Here is a 19694-nt window from a genome sequence, read left to right as displayed (position 1 = left end):
AGAGAGAACAAGGACAATTGTGCTCTCTCAGGGCTCTGACAGCTGATGGCAAGATGCATGACTGGGATTTGAACCAGCAATCTCCCGTAGCAGCACTTTCGACTGCTGAACCGTTTGGCGCCCATAAATATTTACCTATATTTAAGTTACACACTGTACAGTATTTGTATTAGTGGGGCTTCTTCATTAGAGTGATCAGACAAAAAGTAAGAAAAAAATGTTTCTAGCACATTCAAACTGTGTTACACTAGCTGTGACTGTTCGAATCGGCAAATCCTGCCTCTAAATATCTTTAGACAAATCAGCATCACGTTGCATTCTCTAGAGTATCGCCTCTTTTTGGTTGATTTAGATATTTCCAACTTTACTATTAATCATAAAACTAAACAAAACTTTCACAGTAAACAATAATTTCAGTTTTTATCAGAGAGTGTTTTATTTTAGGTTCAGCATTTTTCTGATTCACCTCACGACTGATGTTCAAATAAATAAAATATGTACAGTTAAACAAACACATTAATTTACCCATACTGATCTATACTACAAACTTTTTACTCGAAAAACAGTTAGTATTAGTAATTAGTTCACACACCAGTAAAAGGGACACACACCATACTCTCGAATACATCTCAAATTGTCTGCTTTTGTGATGTCAGCAAACAAAACCATTTACTGCATATCTCTGCTCATTGAGCCTGTAGTAGTTTAGCCACATTAATTCTGAAGTTATAAGGAGTGTTTCAGTACAAAGTGTTTTAATGAATTTATGACAGCCAACCAGAATAGAATGTTTCATTTCTAAACTGGTCATATAAGAAAATAGTATTTTTTGTTTTATGTTTATTTGTTGTATATATATTAGTGGAACCAAGCAAAGCTGCTCTGTGGCAACATCAGTTGTAAAAGATGTAAAAGACATATATAGAATATAGAAATGATTCATTATTAACCTTTTTTCGATTTATTCACCCACAGAGTATTAAATGCAAACATACACAGTCATGTGCACAAACATAAACAGCCTGGATCTATATTATTTTTTAATTAAATCATTATGCTATAATTGTAAACACAACATAAACCTTGCACAAAACTTGATTTTTACTGACACTTGTATCTATTCCATTCTATAAAAATATGCAAAAAACAAACTATTTACATATTTCCTCTAGCCTCCAGAAATGTAATGAAGACGTAAAAAGGAGTGTTTCAGCCCTGATTGTTTTAATGAATATTTGATGAATAAATTACAAGGGATAGAGAGAGACTGATAAGTGGTAATAAAAGAAAATAGTTAGTATTATGTATTATTTATGTATTGATGGAATCCTGTAAAGCTGCTTTGTGACAACGTTATACCAATTAAAAAATAATATAGATCCAGGCTGTCTTGACTTCATATAGAAATGATTAAGGACTATTTTTGATTCATTCACCCTCAAAAGTATTAAAAGGGATTTTTTTTTATCATATTTTCAAGTCACGGAAACACTTGGACACATTAAATATATACAAGTATTAAATATGCAGAAATACAGTCACGTGCACAAACATAAACAGCCTATTATAATCAGTGTATATCATTATAGTAATTACATAATTATGCTGTAATTATAAACAACATAAACATAACACTAACTGATTATAATCATATAAACGTCACACACACACACGCACACACACACTTGTGCGCACATACATAAACGCGCGTGTCTGCGGGCGCTCCGTTACCTGGATACGGACGGGATGCTGGTCGCGCGCCGCACCGTGTGGCGGATCGTGAGCGCGCGCACGCGCTCCGCCGCTGCTGCTGCCGGCAGGACTCCGCGCGGCTTCTTGGAAGGACACAACTGGACGCACCTGGCGCGGACGGACACACCTGGCGCGCGCGCGCGAGAGCACGGTGAGTTTACACTTGCGCGGGAAAGTGAGCGCGAGCGCCTGGCCGAACCGCGTTTAAACTTTCCTCTCTCTCTTTCTGCGCGCGAGCTGCAGTCAGCGCGAGGCTGTGCTGTGCTGAGGTAAAGCCCTGCACGCGCAGAACGGATGGAGGAATGTGAGTTCTCGCGCTGCACAAAATGCGCTGTCCGCGTGCGCTCGGGTTAATAGTGCACGCGCAGCTTCGAATTTTCGTGAAGAGCGTGAATTCCAGCACTGCACGGTAAGAAAGTTCAGGTTGCACCGGGTTTAGTAGCTCGTGCTCAGTGTAGCTTGGCTCTGAAAGTGTGTGATTATACCTGATGTGACTGACTGATTTAGGTCAATATCAATTTAAAATTATAACAAATTTCTTATTTGTGTTTCATATAAATGTAATGTAACAACACATTTTGAACATTTAGTTATTAAAAAAAATATTATATACATTTTATACAGTAATCATGGATGTGGGATTTGTTGTTTTTGTTTTTTCTGTTTTCTTGAATGATTCTTTTTAAGTGTGTTTTTTATATTTAAATGTAAGAATTTTGGCATCTTAAGTATTCATTTAGATAAACAAATCAAGCTATTAAAGGTGTCTAAGAATTTCCTGTCTACCCTGTTTTCTAGAAATAACCACCCCTTTAAGAAACTTTAGTAAGTAACGTTTGTTATCAGTGACGTCACAACCTTCATACTGTTTTATTTTCATGGGACTGAGGACATTTGCTGCATGTTCAACAATTCATAATAATGTTCCTTAATATTTTTCATATTGTGTCCATATTTAGCTGAGGTGAAGCCTGAGCTGTCCACCCTGTCATAGTTAAGTATCTATGAAAATCAATTTTTTTTTTACAAAATCAAAAATGTATCTTTGAAACAGAACAAGATCATCATGAACAATAAAAAAACTCTTTTTTATCAATTTTCAAATTTTGGCTAATTTTTTTCACCCAGTCCTGTAGGGTGGACGAATGCATGACAAGAAATAAAAAGTGATTAAGCTCATAAAGTATGATCTATATGTAGTCTGAAGTCTTAATGTAAATATAAAAGATAGTCAAAATATACTTTTCTAAAGTTATGAGACACAGTATTGTAATAATGACCCATGTAATATATATTTTTTACCCCTTAACTTCTCACAAGCTTGACCAAAATGCACTTTGCAGCTAGAACTGTCAAAATAATTATGTTATCAACGTATAGTACAATATATTGTGTTTAGTTTTCAAACAAAGACCATTAACATTAACAAGGAGGTATGCTAAATTTGTTTAAAAACAAATGGATTCTTTTATTTATATTTGATTTATTTGCTTATTCAAAGATTTGTATAAATCAATTCAATCCCATTCTGCTGTATTATTATCATACTGATTACTTTAAATGGTCTTTAAATGATAAGATTTGATAAGAATGATTATAATTTTTGTCACAATCATTTCTGGGAGAATATTGTCTGAAAAAATGGTTATTGTAACAGGGCTATTTATGTCTGATTTCAGAGAGGCAGTGTCAGGGTGTGGAAAACTGGATCATGCAGCATACATAGCAACAAGAGTGCACAAAACACTTCCACTATTTCTGATAATAAGGAATAAAAGCATTCTGCCAATAGTGAATTGATTACTCTAGAGAACCATTTGATCTGACAGTTCTCAGTAGGGTCTAATGGCTGAAATCAGATATCTGTAGACTAACTAGAGAAAAGGATCAGATCTGATTTAAAAATATCACATTTGTGTGTCTACACATCATGAATCAGTCATGAACAAAATAGCCGTTAAAACTCAAAGTTGCATTTGCACCACTTTAACCTAGCAATGTGAACACAGCCATTAAGACACACAACCAATTTGTGCAATTTGTAACTATTAATGTGAACAGAGCCATCAAGATAAATAATCTGATTTGTGCCCCTTCAACATGGTAATGTGAAGGTAGCCATTAAAACAACTGGATGATTCACACATATATGACTATCAGCATACTGGGAACGCCTAGTTTTTATGATGAAAAAGTTACAAGGGATATAAGATACATTTGATGATTTAATAGAGACTACTAACCTACAGAAAGAACCTTTTGATCTGGCTCTTATTAAGGTATCATGGCTGGCATCAAAAATCTGTCCAGTCTAAAACCAAATATGGAGAAGGCTCATATCTGGGTCACCTTAACACTTTTGCTACATAAAACTGGCAATATGAAGAAGACACATTAAGACACAGTCAGATTTGTGTAAGCTGGTAAACTGGATTGTGGTTAACCTAGTAATGTGAACATAGCCATAGTGCCACTTCAACCTCATAATGTGAGCATTAAAAAAAACCTTACTACATTCACAATACATGATTGAAGTGGCACAAATCAGGTGCCACTTTAATCATGTATCCTGAATAGCCATTAAGACAACATATTGAATTTGATTTAAGATTTATGGTCCAGAATTATAAATCTTTCCACTCTAAACCAGATATGAGCTTGGCTCAGATTTGATTTAAAATGATCTGACTTGTGTTTTCATACAGATCAAACAGTATCAGATCTGGCTCACTTTAAGGCTAAACATTTAATTTTGTACCACATAAATCTGGTAATGTGAAGATAGACATTAGGACAAAAACATTGTATTTGCATCACCTCAACATGTTAATGTTAGGATATCCAAAAGAGCAAACAAAATCAGATTTGTGTGACTTAAATATGAACATACCAATGTTAATGCCGACGCAATGTGAATGTATTACCACAAAAACATATAATTTGCATCACTTCAACATGGATAGATATGTGAATGTAGCCATAAAGACACTGAACTGGACTTGTGCACATAACCATTAACACACAAAATTGGATTTGTGCATGTTGTCCTGGTAGTGTAAACATAACCTTTAGGGCACAAAAAAAACTGATTTAAACCATTTCATCCCTCTAATATGAATATTGCCATAAAAAAACAGCAAATTGCATTTGCACAAAATGTAAAAGTAAGCACTTTTCCCCAAAGTGCTTCTCATCTGATTATGAGAGTTGACCAGAATGCAGTGTATGGCTGATTTAGGAAAACCGAAGGATGCATGCATATATGTAGCAGACTGGGAACTCGTTCAATATTTCTGATGAAAAACATAAAAACACAAACATTGTTATAAGTGCTGTGGGTAAGCTTAATGTGTCTAAACTGTTTTATTTTTCCATAATCGTTAATGTGCAGTTTACAGTCACTCTAAATGGCAATTCAGTGGGGATTTGTACACAAATAGCCCAAATAGAGTGTTATAGAAGACATTTACTAAAACTACTACTTTAAACTGGTTGTGGATGAGGCCAAGATTTGGTTCTAAACGATCAAATTTGTGTGGCCATGCAGCTCTAATCGGACTCATTTTACGTCACCTGAAACTTGCTATGTAAAATTGGTCTTTAGGACACAACATTCTATTGAAACCTTTTCAATCTGGTAATGTGAATGCTGCCATTAAAGTGAAAAATCTGATTTGTGCAATCACATTCTTGAACATTAATGTGAATAATGTACAAGAATGAGCACTATCTATCTCTCCATGTTAAGATGTTCTTAATGCTGAGATGCTTTTTGGAAACTGGGCCCTGATTTGTGCCACTTTAACCTGGGAATTAAGACAACAACTACATGCACATGGTTTACAAAAAAATGGTGCACTTCACCTTGGTATTGTAAACGTTGCTGTCATAACACAAAATCAAATTAAAATTTTTTACTTGCCTCTTTAGTGTTTTAAAATATCAAAATATGACATGTGAAAAGACAAAATTTGTTCTAAATACACTGCCTGTCCAAAAGAAAGTTGCCACCTGGTTTTAACTAAGTAAATGATGTGGGGTTGCTGCTGCAGTTGGTCAGGTCTAGATTCAGCAACAGTATGTGCTGAAAGAATGAGGTCAGCTGACCACCTGAATATACTGAATATAAAACAGGTTATTGCATCAATGGATTTTATCTTCCCTGATGGAACGGGCATATTCCAAGATGACAATTCCAGGATTAATGGGGCTGGATTTGTGAAAGAGTGATTCAGGGAGCATGAGATCATAATTTTCACGCATGGATTGTTGAGTCCAGACCTTAACCTCATTGAGAATCTTTGGGATGTGCTGGAGAAGACTTTGTGCAGTGGTCAGACTCTATCATCATCAATGCTGCAACATCTTTGTGAAAAATTTAAACAACACTGGATTGAAATAAATCTTGTAACATTGCAGAAGCTTATTGAAACAATGCCACAGTGAATGCATGCAGCAAACAAAACTAAAGGCGGTCCAACTAAATATTAGAGTGTGTGACCTTTTTTTGACCAGGTAGTGAACAGGGGTTGGACAATGAAACTGAAACACCTGTCATTTTAGTCTGGGAGGTTTCATGGCTAAATTGGAGCTGCCTGGTGGTCTATCTTCATTAATTGCACATTGCACCAGTAAGAGCAGAGTGTGAAGGTTCAATTAGTAGGGTAAGAGCACAGTTTTGCTCAAAATATTGCAATGCACACAACATTATGGGTGACATACCAGAGTTCAAAAGAGGACAAATTGTTGGTGAACGTCTTCCTGGTGCATCCGCGACCAAGACAGAAAGTCTTTGTAATGTATCAAGAGCCGCAGTATCCAGGGTAATGTCAGCACACCACCAAGAAGGATGAACCACATCCAACAGGATTAACTGTGGACGCAAGAGGAAGCTGTCTGAAAGGGATGTTTGGGTGCTAACCCGGATTGTATCCAAAAAACATAAAACCACGGCTGAACAAATCATGGCAGAATTCAATGTGCACCTCAACTCTCCTGTTTCCACCAGAACTGTCCGTCGAGACAATAAATTATTGTGGTCTAAAACCAGGTGTTTCAGTTTCAGTGTCCAAGTCTTGTATATTAGATTTGGGTCACTTTAAGGCAAAACATCTAGTGGGGTTGGTACAAAATAAGTTGAATACGGACTGAAAAAGACAAACAATTGGATTTGTGCTTAGATGAGGCTTGCATTTGGTTCCAAAAGATCAAATGTATGTTGCCATGCAGCTCTTATCAGATCATCTCATCTGAAACTGGCAATGTGAAATTAGCCATTAAAAAACAAGATCTGATTTGCACCACTTCAACCTTGTGATGTGAATATAGCCATTTTAGTGGAAAATGTGATTTGCATTATTTCAACTTTGTATTGTTAACGTAGCCATTAAGACAATAAATAGGATTTGCACTACTTAAAACGGGTGATGTAAACATAGCCATCAGTACAACAAATCGGATTTGTACCACTTCAACGAAGTAATGTGAATGTAGGCATTAATCAACAACAATTATCATTTACATCACCAGATGAAAAGAACATGAGGTAAAAAAATGCTCCTTTCACATAACCAGTTTATTACCAAATGGTGCAGTTTGCCTTTGTAATGTGAACATCTGAAAATATCATATTTGTGTATAAATAAATCAGATCTGGTTCACTTTAAGATAAAACATCTAGTGGGGATTTGTGCACAAATAGCTAGAGTGTGAGTAGTCCACTGGGAAAAAATGCAACTTTAACTTGGTAATGTGAACATAACTATAAAAAACAGTAACAAAACCACTTTAAACTGGTAATGTAAACGGAGCCATACTACTATTTTTTCTGCCTTTTGCCTTATATTCTGTCTGTTTATTAGTCTCTCTGTCCAGCTGTTTGCCTGTCTTTCTCTCTGTCTTTCTGTCCACTTGGCTTTCTGTCCATCTACTTGTCTTTCTAACTTACTGTCAATCTGTCAGCATGCTCTCTATTGCCCTGCCTATCCACCTGTCAATCTCTCGAACTGCCTGTGCACCTCTTTTCTTGTCTTGTCTTGTCTTGTCTATCCATCAGTTCGTCCGTCTGCCTCTGACAGTCTGGAAATTGTCAGATTGTTATTTCTTTTAATGAATGCACACTAATTACTGATTTTTCACTCCAGTGAAAGTGAATCATTAAGGTGGATAGAATCTGATGTTATTGCAACATTTGTGCACACTAGTGGTCTCTGACCATCTCACTGATGTTCGGTCTTCCAGTAGTCAATGTTCGTTAGAGAAACATAGCGTTGCTTGATTTGCAAATAGATTTATCGGCGTGGCTTACACCCTGTGCGCCCCACATAAATCAAAATGGCCGGCCTTTTGACCGCTCTGGTGTCCATTAATTCAGATTAGAGTCCACAGCTGTTCACACTACTGCACCTTGCTTCACTTTGACTGATGGAGGGAAAAGCACGGCTGATTGATGTCCTCTCTGCACCCTGTTGGTGCAATTAGCTTCTCTTCAGTAAACGCTATCTCTCTCCAGCCGCCAATCTGGCCCTTTCAATAGACGAGAGAGAGTGATGGAGAGAGCGAGAGAGGGAGGGAGAGAGGGAGCGAGGGAGGAAGAGAGTAGAAATGGAAGCCTTCTATTTAATTGTGCTCCATCCTGCCCAGAAAACCTCCTAATGGTGTTTTGTTTCAGTCACTGTGTGTGCTCGTTTGATTCTGGCATAGATGTTGAAGTGTTTATTTTAGCTTCTTCGCACCGCTAGCTAATGGCTAGGCTGCTTGCAGACAGCTGAGAGTCTTCCACTTAGCCCCCGGTCAGGGCTGGGACTGGGACCTGAATTTGTCACTGTTGGTTTAAGCCGATCATGTGGACTCAGTGTTGCAATTTGTGCTCCAGTAAAACAGTCAGAACCACTCAGCCAGTGCTGGGTTCGAGCAGCTTAGCTATGCTAGCGCCTCAGCAGAGGCTTGCATACAATTACAGGTGGCAAACAGTGGATAATCATCTTGTACACAAGAATTAAAAACACAATTACGGAGGTGGCGGCATACGCTGACTTTTCCAAATGCCAAAAGAAATTGCTTCTGTACACAGCAGCTGTACAATATGACTAGCGGCTTCTAACCTATAGAACACAAAGCATGTCTCTAATGTTATCAGAGCCTCATTGTAGCAATCTATATGCGAGCTGTCAACTGTGCACCACATGGGTTGATTTAGGGGTAAAACGATTACTCGAGTAATTTGATTTACTCGATTTAAAAATACTGATCAATTAATTTTTTGTGCTTCAAGGAATCGTTTAATTTTAAAACGCAGAGCACAATTTTTGCGTGGACCTGTAATGTGAAAAAGCTGTTAAAAATTATTAAAATGTTAAAAATTAAACCTATTGGTCATTCATTATTAAGTTAAATTTCTTATTTAATGAAATCTCTTATTTTATGTTTTATCCGATTACTCGAATAATCGAATCGATTTTTCAGTAGAGTACTCGATTACTAAAATAATCTATAGCTGCAGCCCTAGATTGATTTAGGGCGTGTAATGTGTCTTTGCTGTTGTAACAAAGGGAAAAGTACATCTTGTGTGTACATCTTCTTATTCTCTTAATTATTCAAAGGCATGTTTTGAGCGTAACATGCAATAAACCAATCAGCATTTCAGCATTTCACTTGCAATTTCCTTTAAGAGCAAGGGACGCTCTGTTTTTGCTATGGTGCATTGCTATGTCAAGGGTGCAGCTACCTGGATGTATCCAATGCTTCTCAGCAAAGGAAACTGATCTTCTAGTTCACGCTTGTTTATTTAGTTTATTGTTGATGTAAAAGTTTGCATAGCTGCACACAGACACGTGCTATGGGTTTGTGCACTGCTGTGTGTTCATGTCTGAGTAAAAAGTAGGGGTGTACTTGTATTTGGGATGAGCCTGTCGATCATTTACTCCCAAGATAGCAATGATCGTCTGACTGTTCACGTCTTTCTAGGTTGTTTTTAGTCAGTGGCGCACCTGTGTTTTCCACTGCAATAATAGCAATATGAATGTGAATGCTCTTATCTGGCATAGTGTTATCTTTATGGTTTCTGAGGCTGGTAACTCTCTGATGAACTTATCCTGTGCAACAGAGCTAACGCTTGGTTTTCCATTCTTGGTGCAGTCCTGATGAGAGCCAGTTTCATCATTCATCTTGTTTTCAATGGTCTTTGGGATTAAACTTCTTAATTTTTTTTATTTAGTTTGACTTACCTTTATTCGTTGAGGTATTTTTTTCTTTACTTAGTAGAGTAGTTCTTGCTATAATGGATTAGAACATTACCTAAATAGGACTATTCACTGTATACCACCAACTCTACCTCTACATAACACAACTCTTGACAAGGCACAGCTGTTACCTGAAGCCGTTCCAGATGATTCTACCTCATAAAGCTGACTGAACTGTCACCTAACTAAAATATAAAACGTTTTCTTCTTCTAACTGGTTTGGTTTCATACAGGCAAAACCTAAACCACTAAAATATGCACCAAAAAAACACACAAGCATACTGTCTCCTCTGATTGGTCAGAGCTCTCTGTAAACATAACTGCACAGCTGCAAGCAGTAAACGCTGCACATACTGTGCTCAATGTGTAAACAGCATGAAGCAGCAGAGCCAGTGTTTATAGCAGTATATTATCTGGCTAATATATCAGATTAAACTGTGCCTTATCAGCAGTTTAGCTCAATTACAAAGCAGTTCATTTGATAGTTGGGTCGGATCAAGACGAGATCACGTTTTCAGCGGAAGTTGGGGTCAAACTTAGAGCCGTTATTTACTTGCATGTGTGATTAGCATTATGCTAATGGTTTGGTTAGAATTTTTGTTTTTGTTCTTTTGCTTTAGCCAACTTGAAAAGAGATGAAAATCTGACCTTCTTTACTTTGGTTGTTTTGTGGAAAAGGCATTTCTTACAGGGACCAACTCAGCGCCCCCATAATGTCAAAGATTGTCATGTTCTCAGTCTACCTGAGGAGATTTTAGTCCTTCAAAACTGGTAAATACACACACATACCCACAAACTGCCAGAGCGTTCTACTGAAGCTCCATTCATCATCCTGACACACTGCTGTGACATGAGCAGTGTTTGTCTTTTCTGATGTCTCTGCTTCCGCCACAAAACACGTCTCACACCACGTCTTTCCAGACAGCACTTAGCACTTCCTCTCAACATATGCACAAACAAACACACACACACACTCGAGTTTAACCAATTACGCTTGAGCTACAGAAACCAATTTGTGTACGACTGCTTGTTTGAACCCGTCGCCACATGCTTCAGCATTTTCTTTTTTGCCTCCTGTGAAGTTAGATTTTTACCATTTCATCTCTCTGAGCTGCAGGTATGAAGTGGGATTCTTCAGATAAGAAGAAATAGTGAAATGAACGTTCACATGCACAGTCTGGGTACGTTCTGAAAAATAAAGTTGCTAAAAGGCTTTTCTGAAGCGATGCCAATGGCAAAGCACTTGCAGATCCCTAAGGACATTTTTCTTGTATTTTGTTAAGGCAAGTGCACTTTCCTTACAACAATTGTACGGTTTTATGTCCCAAACAGTATAATTCATTTAATATGACCATTATCCAGCTTCTTTCTCTTTCTGGGCTTTTATTTTCCTGAGAACAAAAAGGCAATCATCCCTAAGTGTTCTGACAGAAATTGGAGAAAATTGATTTAAAACCTGTGTTCCATAGGAAATCTGATATACTGTATGGCCATGTGTCCCATTATATATGATTGATCAGGGATTTCAACATGCAATACCAGTCAAAGGTTTGGACACTCCTTCTAATTCAATGTGTATTTTCTACATTGTAGATAATTCTTATAAAAAAATCTAAACAAGTAAGGGACACTATTGTTCAGCACCTCCAGGAACTCCTTTAAGACACTGAGAAAACAATTCCAGGTGACTCTCCCTCATGAAGACACTGAGATACAAATACCAAGAGTGTCTAGATCTGCCATCAAAGCTAAATGAGGTAAATCTAAAGTATAAAACATGCAGCACCTATAGTAATTTAAAACACATTTTTAAATTATTTATCTTAGCAATAAATGATCACAGGTTAGTGATCACCAGATCATATGAGAACAGACACAAGTAAACATACTTTAAATACAGAGTTTCTCATGTTAAAGAGAGTGGTTGAGCTCCTCTGAGCTACTTTGAAGATTTTGCAGTGAACAAAATAATTATTAAGAATTTCAGAACATCAGACATTCTTGATTCTTAGAATAATTCTGACCAATAGAAACCCTCCAAAATGATTTGGGCAGCACATTGGCTTAGTGGTTAGCACATTTGTCTCTCGGCAATGGGGTCTTGGGTTCAAATTCAAGTTTTAATTATCCTGGTGTCCAAGTCTATGATACAATCCTTAGTGCTCAATGCAGTCCTCCAGGTGGATTGTTGTTTCCGGTTGAGTGTATGCTGTGTACAATTGGCAATTGTACAATTCTCACCAGTGTGTGTATAGATGGGTGTAAATTAGTGCTAGTGCATTTTTCACATACCGATAGAGGTGTGGAGAAGCAGATACAGCTTGCTAGCTAATGCTAGCCAGTTAGCATAACAAGCTAATACACTGGAGTAATGGTAGCTAAGCTCTGTGGAATCAAACACTCCATCCCTGCCTGGAGAAATATGAGAACGCACTTTATCTGAGGGGCTTCTGCTGCTGTTCCTCACTGTATTGAATGTTTCTATCTGAGTAAAATATTAAAACAACAGCAAACAGCAATTATTCACTCAGAAAAGAGACAAATGAAATTAGGCAATCGACCTGCAGCTCGTAAAAAGTTCCTCTAATCCCCTAGGCTGAGAGGAATTAACCGTAAAAAATATTGTGATATACATTTTTGGTCATACTGCCCAGCACTAGTGTAAATAGCTGTGTGATTATAAAGAATCGTTGTGTTTCTAGAAAGGTGCTATATAAGTGTAACTTTATTAATTTATAACTTCATTGGACGTTGACTTCCACTGAAATGTATACAATTATATAACATATATGAGGTTTTTCTAATTCTTTTTTTCTGCTACCTACCAAACAAGTATGTTTGTGCTAAACTAACATTAAATCACTGAAATTAATATAAAGCCTGTATGTAACAGACATTAACATATAGTTTGTTGTCGCAGTCATCCAAAAACCTTAATTTCCAAAAAAGCAACCTTAAAAAAACTTATAACCATCTTAAATGGAAATCAATGTAAAAAGACTATGCATTTTAAGTCATTTTAGGACATTTCTATTGATTCATTTATCATGAAATGATGACAAAAGCTAAAATATGCATATAATTTTTTTGTTTATTTTTAAAGAACCTTTTGCAATATAAAAGTTTTTTTTTTTTACCAATAATATTGTTTTTATTAAGTTGGCTTGGAAAAGCCAACTTATTGTTCTTCGTAATCTTCTTATTAAGTTGGCTTTGGAAAAGCCAACTTATTGTTCTTCGTTTTCTTCTTATTATTATTATTATTATTCTTACGCCTTTTTTTCTGTACGCTACTCCTCCTAGAGCTTTTATCGTAGAATCACGAAACTTTCACGGATCGTAGGACCTATAGTGAATTACGTTGCTTGTGCTTTTTGGAGCGATTTATCGTACGGTTTTCGTAAAAACTTCGTAAACGTACGCATTTTTTCCCCATAGGAATGAATGGGGGAGAATTTTGAACGTCCGTGACGGTCACAATTTTTGAGATACGGAGACCAAATTCGGCGAGCTAATAGATCTCATCAAGATCTTTAAATTAATAGTAGGTTGCGAAGCGATACGACGTACGGTTTTCGTACAATTGTCGTACGAAGTTTTCCCATAGAAATGAATGGGGGGCCCAGAGTTCCATCTCACACACGAGCAGCTCTGCGCACGGAACCCCTTCTCTCCCCTGCTCCTCCAGTACTGTGAGTGTATGGAGGAGCTGCTGTATGGAGCAGCTATCAGTCAAAAGTTTGGACACCCCGGGCACCCCAGCCAGCGCTTTGCAACCACCTATTAACTGCTTAGCAACCACTCTCTCTTTCTCACTCTCTCTCTACTTCTCTCACTCTCTCTTTCTCACTCTCTCTCTACTTCTCTCACTCTCTCTTTCTCACTCTCTCTCTACTTTTCACTCTATCTTTTGCTCTCTACTTCTCTGTTTCTCACTCTCTCTTTTGCTCTCTACTTATCTACTTCTCGCTCTCTCTTTTGCTCTCTACTTCTCACTCTCTCTTTTGCTCTCTACTTCTCTATTTCTCACTCTCTCTTTCTCACTCTCTCTCTATGTCTCTATTTCTCACTCTCTTTTGCTCTCTACTTCTCTATTTCTCACTCTCTTTTGCTCTCTACTTCTCTATTTCTCACTCTTTCTTTCTCACTCTCTCTCTACGTCTCTATTTCTCACACTCTCTTTCTCACTCTCTCTACTTCTCTATTTCTCACTCTCTTTTGCTCTCTACTTCTCTATTTCTCACTCTCTCTACGTCTCTATTTCTCACTCTCTCTTTTGCTCTCTACTTCTCTATTTCTCACTCTCTTTTGCTCTCTACTTATCTCTTTCTCACGCTCTATGTCTCTATATCTTTTTCTCTCTACTTCTCTATTTCTCACTCTCTCTTTTGCTCTTTACATTTCTTTATTTCTCACTCTCTCTTTCTCACTCTCTCTACTTCTCTATTTCTCACTCTCTTTTGCTCTCTACTTCTCTATTTCTCACTCTCTTTCTCACTCTACTTCTGAATTTCTCACTCTCTTTCTCACTCTCTCTCTACGTCTCTATTTCTCACTCTCTCTTTTACTCTCTACTTCTCTATTTCTCACTCTTTCTTTCTCTCTTTCTCACTCTCTCTCTCTACGTCTCAATTTCTCTTTCTCGCTACTTTTCTATTTCTCTATTCTCTCTTACTCTTTCTTTATTTCTCGCTCTTCTCTCTACTTCTCTTTCACTCTACTTTTCTATGTCTTGCTTTCTCTTTCTTTTTATGTCTGGAATATGTTAGCAACTGCCTAGCAACCAGTTAGCAACACCTTAGCAACCACCTGGAAAACGTTAGCAACTGCTTAGCAACCACTTTAGAAATGGTAGCAACTGCCTAGCGACCAGTCAGATACACCTAGCAACACCTTAGTAACCACCCCAGATACCATAGCAACATCTTAGCAACCACCTAGCAACACCTTAGCAACCACCCCAGATACCATAGCAACATCTTAGCAACCACCTAGCAACACCTTAGCAACCACCACAGACACCATAGCAACACCTTAGCAACCGCCTAGCAACCACCTAGCAACACCTTAGCAACCACCCCGGATACCATAGCAACACCTTAGCAACCACCTAGCAACACCTTAGCAACCACCCTGGATACCATAGCAACACCTTAGCAACCACCTAGCAAAACCTTAGCAACCACCTAGCAACACCCTAGCAACCACCTAGCAACACCTTAGCAACCACCTAGCAACACCTTAGCAACCACCCCGGATACCATAGCAACACCTTAGCAACCACCTAGCAACACCTTAGCAACCACCTAGCAACACCTTAGCAACCACCCTGGATACCATAGCAACACCTTAGCAACCACCTAGCAACACCTTAGCAACCACCTAGCAACACCCTAGCAACCACCTAGCAACCACCTAGCAACACCTTTGCAACCACCCTGGATACCATAGCAACACCTTAGCAACCACCTAGCAACACCCTAGCAACCACCTAGCAACCACCTAGCAACACCTTAGCAACCACCCTGGATACCATAGCAACACCTTAGCAACCACCTAGCAACACCTTAGCAACCACCCTGGATACCATAGCAACACCTTAGCAACCACCTAGCAACACCTTAGCAACCACTTAGAAACACCGTAGCAACCACCCTGGATACCATAGCAACACCTAAGCAACCGCCTAGCAACCACCTAGCAACACCTTAGCAACCACCCCGGATACCATTGCAACACCTTAGCAACCACCTAGCAACACCTTAGCAACCACCTAGCAACACCTTAGCAACCACCTAGAAACTCCTTAGCAACCACCCAGGATACCATAGCAACACCTTAGCGACTGCCTAGCAACCACCTAGCAACACCTTAGCAACCACCCAGGATACCATAGCAACACCTTAGCAACCACCTAGCAACACCTTAGCAACCACCCTGGATACCATAGCAACACCATAGCAACCACCTAGCAACACCTTAGCAACCACCCAGGATACCATAGCAACACCTTAGCAACCACCTAGCAACACCTTAGCAACCACCCCGGATACCATAGCAACACCTTAGCAACCACCTAGCAACACCTTAGCAACCACCCTGGATACCATAGCAACCGCCTAGCAACACCCTAGCAACCACCTAGCAACACCTTAGCAACCACCCTGGATACCATAGCAACACCTTAGCAACCACCTAGCAACACCTTAGCAACCAACCCGGATACCATAGCAACACCTTAGCAACCACCCCGGATCCCATAGCAACACCTTAGCAACCACCTAGCAACCCTCTAGCAACCACCTAGCAACACCTTAGCAACCACCCCAGATCCCATAGCAACACCTTAGCAACCACCTAGCAACCCTCTAGCAACCACCTAGCAACACCTTAGCAACCACCCCAGATACCATAGCAACACCTTAGCAACCACCTAGCAACACCTTAGCAACCACCCCAGATACCATAGCAACCAGTTAGCAACCACCTGGAAAATATTAGAAACTGCCTAATAACCACTTAAAAACCATTTGGAATACGTTAGGAATTGCCTAGCAACAAGTTAGCAACAGCTTAGCAACCACCTGGAATATGTTCGCAACTGCCTAGCAACCAATTAGCAAGCACTAAGCAACGATGTGGACTACATTAGCAACTGCCTAGCAACTACCTAGCAACCACTTAACAACACTTTACTTTATAAGATAATTATAAGCTTTTCACCATGTTAGCCAAAACTTTTTGGACTTCAACATTTAGCCGAAAGTCAACAGCATAGCAACCACTCTTCACACGCTTTAGACAGAAATATCTTAGCAACCATTTTAACTATTCATCGTTATTTAACTATTTAACGTACTTTTCCAAGCCAACTTAAAGTTCGTTATCGAACTTTCCTTTTCTAGTTATTATTATTATTATTCCGCGCTCAAAATTTAATCGACTACTCCTCCTAGGGCTTTTGACGTAGAACCACGAAATTTTGCAGTATCGTAGGACCTATACCCGAATAGGTTGCTTGTGCTTTTTGAAGCGATATATCGTACGGTTTTCGTAAAAACTTCGTAAACGTGCGCTTTTTTTTCCCATAGGAAATGAATAGGGGACAACTTTGAACGTCTGTGTAGGTAACAATTTTTGACATACAAAGACAAAAATCGGACGGTCTATAGAACTTACCGCGTTCTTTCCGAAATTTTTAACGTTTTGACGATACGTCGTACGGTTTTCGTACAAATGTCGTACGAAGTTTTCCCATTGAAATGAATGGGGGGCCCAGAGTTCCATCTCACACACGAGCAGCTCTGCGCACGGAACCCCTTCTCTCCCCTGCTCCTCCAGTACTGTGAGTGTATGGAGGAGCTGCTGTATGGAGCAGCTATCAGTCAAAAGTTTGGACACCCCGGCACCCCAGCCAGGGCTTAGCAACCACCTAATAACTGCTTAGCAACCACCTTAGCAACCACCTGGAAAACGTTAGCAACTGCCTAGCAACCACTTAGCAACACCTTAGCAACCACCTGGAAAACGTTAGCAACTGCCTAGCAACCACTGAGCAACCACCTGGAAAACGTTAGCAACTGCCTAGCAACCACTTAGCAACTGCCTAGCAACCACCTGGAATACGTTAGCAACTGCCTAGCAACCACTTAGCAACCACCTGGAAAACGTTAGCAACTGCCTAGCAACAACTTAGCAACTGCCTAGCAACCACCTGGAAAATGTTAGCAACTGCCTAGCAACCACTTAGCAACCACCTGGAAAACGTTAGCAACTGCCTAGCAACCACTTAGCAACTGCCTAGCAACCACTTGGAAAACGTTAGCAACTGCCTAGCAACCACTTAGCAACTGCCTAGCAACCACCTGGAAAACGTTAGCAACTGCCTAGCAACCACTTAGCAACCACCTGGAAAACGTTAGCAACTGCCTAGCAACCACTTAGCAACTGCCTAGCAACCACTTGGAAAACGTTAGCAACTGCCTAGCAACCACTTAGCAACTGCCTAGCAACCACCTGGAATACGTTAGCAACTGCCTAGCAACCACTTAGCAACCACCTGGAAAACGTTAGCAACTGCCTAGCAACCACTGAGCAACCACCTGGAAAACGTTAGCAACTGCCTAGCAACCACTTAGCAACTGCCTAGCAACCACCTGGAAAACGTTAGCAACTGCCTAGCAACCACTTAGCAACCACCTGGAAAACGTTAGCAACTGCCTAGCAACAACTTAGCAACTGCCTAGCAACCACCTGGAAAACGTTAGCAACTGCCTAGCAACCACTTAGCAACCACCTGGAAAACGTTAGCAACTGCCTAGCAACCACTTAGCAACTGCCTAGCAACCACCTGGAAAACGTTAGCAACTGCCTAGCAACCACTTAGCAACCACCTGGAAAACGTTAGCAACTGCCTAGCAACCACTTAGCAGCTGCCTAGCAACCACCTGGAATATGTTAGCAACTACCTAGCAACCACTTAGCAACCACCTGGAAAATGTTAGCAACTGCCTAGCAACCACTTAGCAACTGCCTAGCAACCACTTGGAAAACGTTAGCAACTGCCTAGCAACCACTTAGCAACTGCCTAGCAACCACCTGGAAAACGTTAGCAACTGCCTAGCAACCACTTAGCAACCACCTGGAAAACGAAAGCAACTGCCTAGCAACCACTTAGCAACACCTTAACAACCATTGGGAAAACGTTAGCAACTGCCTAGCAACCACTTTAGAAATGATAGCAACTGCCTAGCAACCACTTAGCACCACCTTAACAACCACTAGGAAAACGATAGCAACTGCCTAGCAACCACTTAGCAACCACTTTAGAAATGATAGCAACTGCCTAGCAACCACTTAGCAACACCTTAACAACCACTAGGAAAACGATAGCAACTGTCTAGCAACCACTTAGCAACCACTTTAGAAATGATAGCAACAACCTAGCAACACCCTAGCAACCACCTAGCAACACCTTAGCAACCACCTGTTATATGTTAGCAATTGCCTAGCAACCAGTTAGTAACAGCTTAGCAACCACCTGGAAAACATTAGCAATTGCCTAGCAACAGCTTAGCAACCTTTTCAGAAATGATAGCAACCGCCTAGCAACACATTAGCAATCAAAAGTTTAACCAAAAGTTTTACGATTTCAGCATTTAAACAAGCGTTTTTAGATTTCAGCGTTTAACGAAATGTTTTTAGATGTCAGCGTTTAATCAAAGGTTTTTAGATTTCAGCGTTTAACCAAATGTATTTAGATTTCATCGTTTAACCAAACGTTTTTAGATTTCAGCGTTTAATCAAACATTTTTAGATTTCAGCGTTTAACCAAACGTTTTTAGATTTCAGCGTTTAACCAAATGTTTTTAGATGTCAGCGTTTTTAGCATTTAGCGTTAACAGCATATCAATGACTCTTCACACTCTTCAGACGGAAAAAGCTTAGCAACCATTTTAACTTTTTAACGTTATTAGCGTTCTTTTCCAAGCCAACTTAAAGTTCGTTCACGAACTTTACCTTTTCTAGTTATTATTATTATTCTTACGCCTTTTTTTCTGTACGCTACTCCTCCTAGAGCTTTCAACGTAGAATCACGAAACTTTCACGGATCGTAGGACCTATGCCAACTTAGCGTGCTTGTGCTTTTTGGAGCGATTTATCGTACGGTTTTCGTAAAAACTTCGTAAACGTACGCATTTT

At 39.3% G+C, this 19694-nt stretch overlaps 1 protein-coding gene across 1 annotated transcript in view; it reads left to right on the top strand.

Moving 5' to 3' along the window:
- The first annotated feature begins 1739 nt into the window (after positions 1-1739).
- Positions 1740-19694, top strand: part of si:zfos-169g10.2 (somatostatin receptor type 5) — a 44041-nt gene continuing 26086 nt past the window's right edge. The window contains exon 1 of the mRNA XM_007231221.4: positions 1740-1903. The gene's annotated coding sequence lies outside the window, so the exon portion shown is untranslated. The remainder of the gene's footprint in view (positions 1904-19694) is intronic.

The sequence above is a fragment of the Astyanax mexicanus genome, chromosome 5 (genome assembly GCF_023375975.1).
Source record: "Astyanax mexicanus isolate ESR-SI-001 chromosome 5, AstMex3_surface, whole genome shotgun sequence".
NCBI classification, from domain to species: Eukaryota; Metazoa; Chordata; class Actinopteri; order Characiformes; family Acestrorhamphidae; genus Astyanax; species Astyanax mexicanus.
The sequence above is the reverse complement of the archived record's forward strand: the minus strand, read 5'-3'. Positions and strand labels throughout refer to the sequence as shown.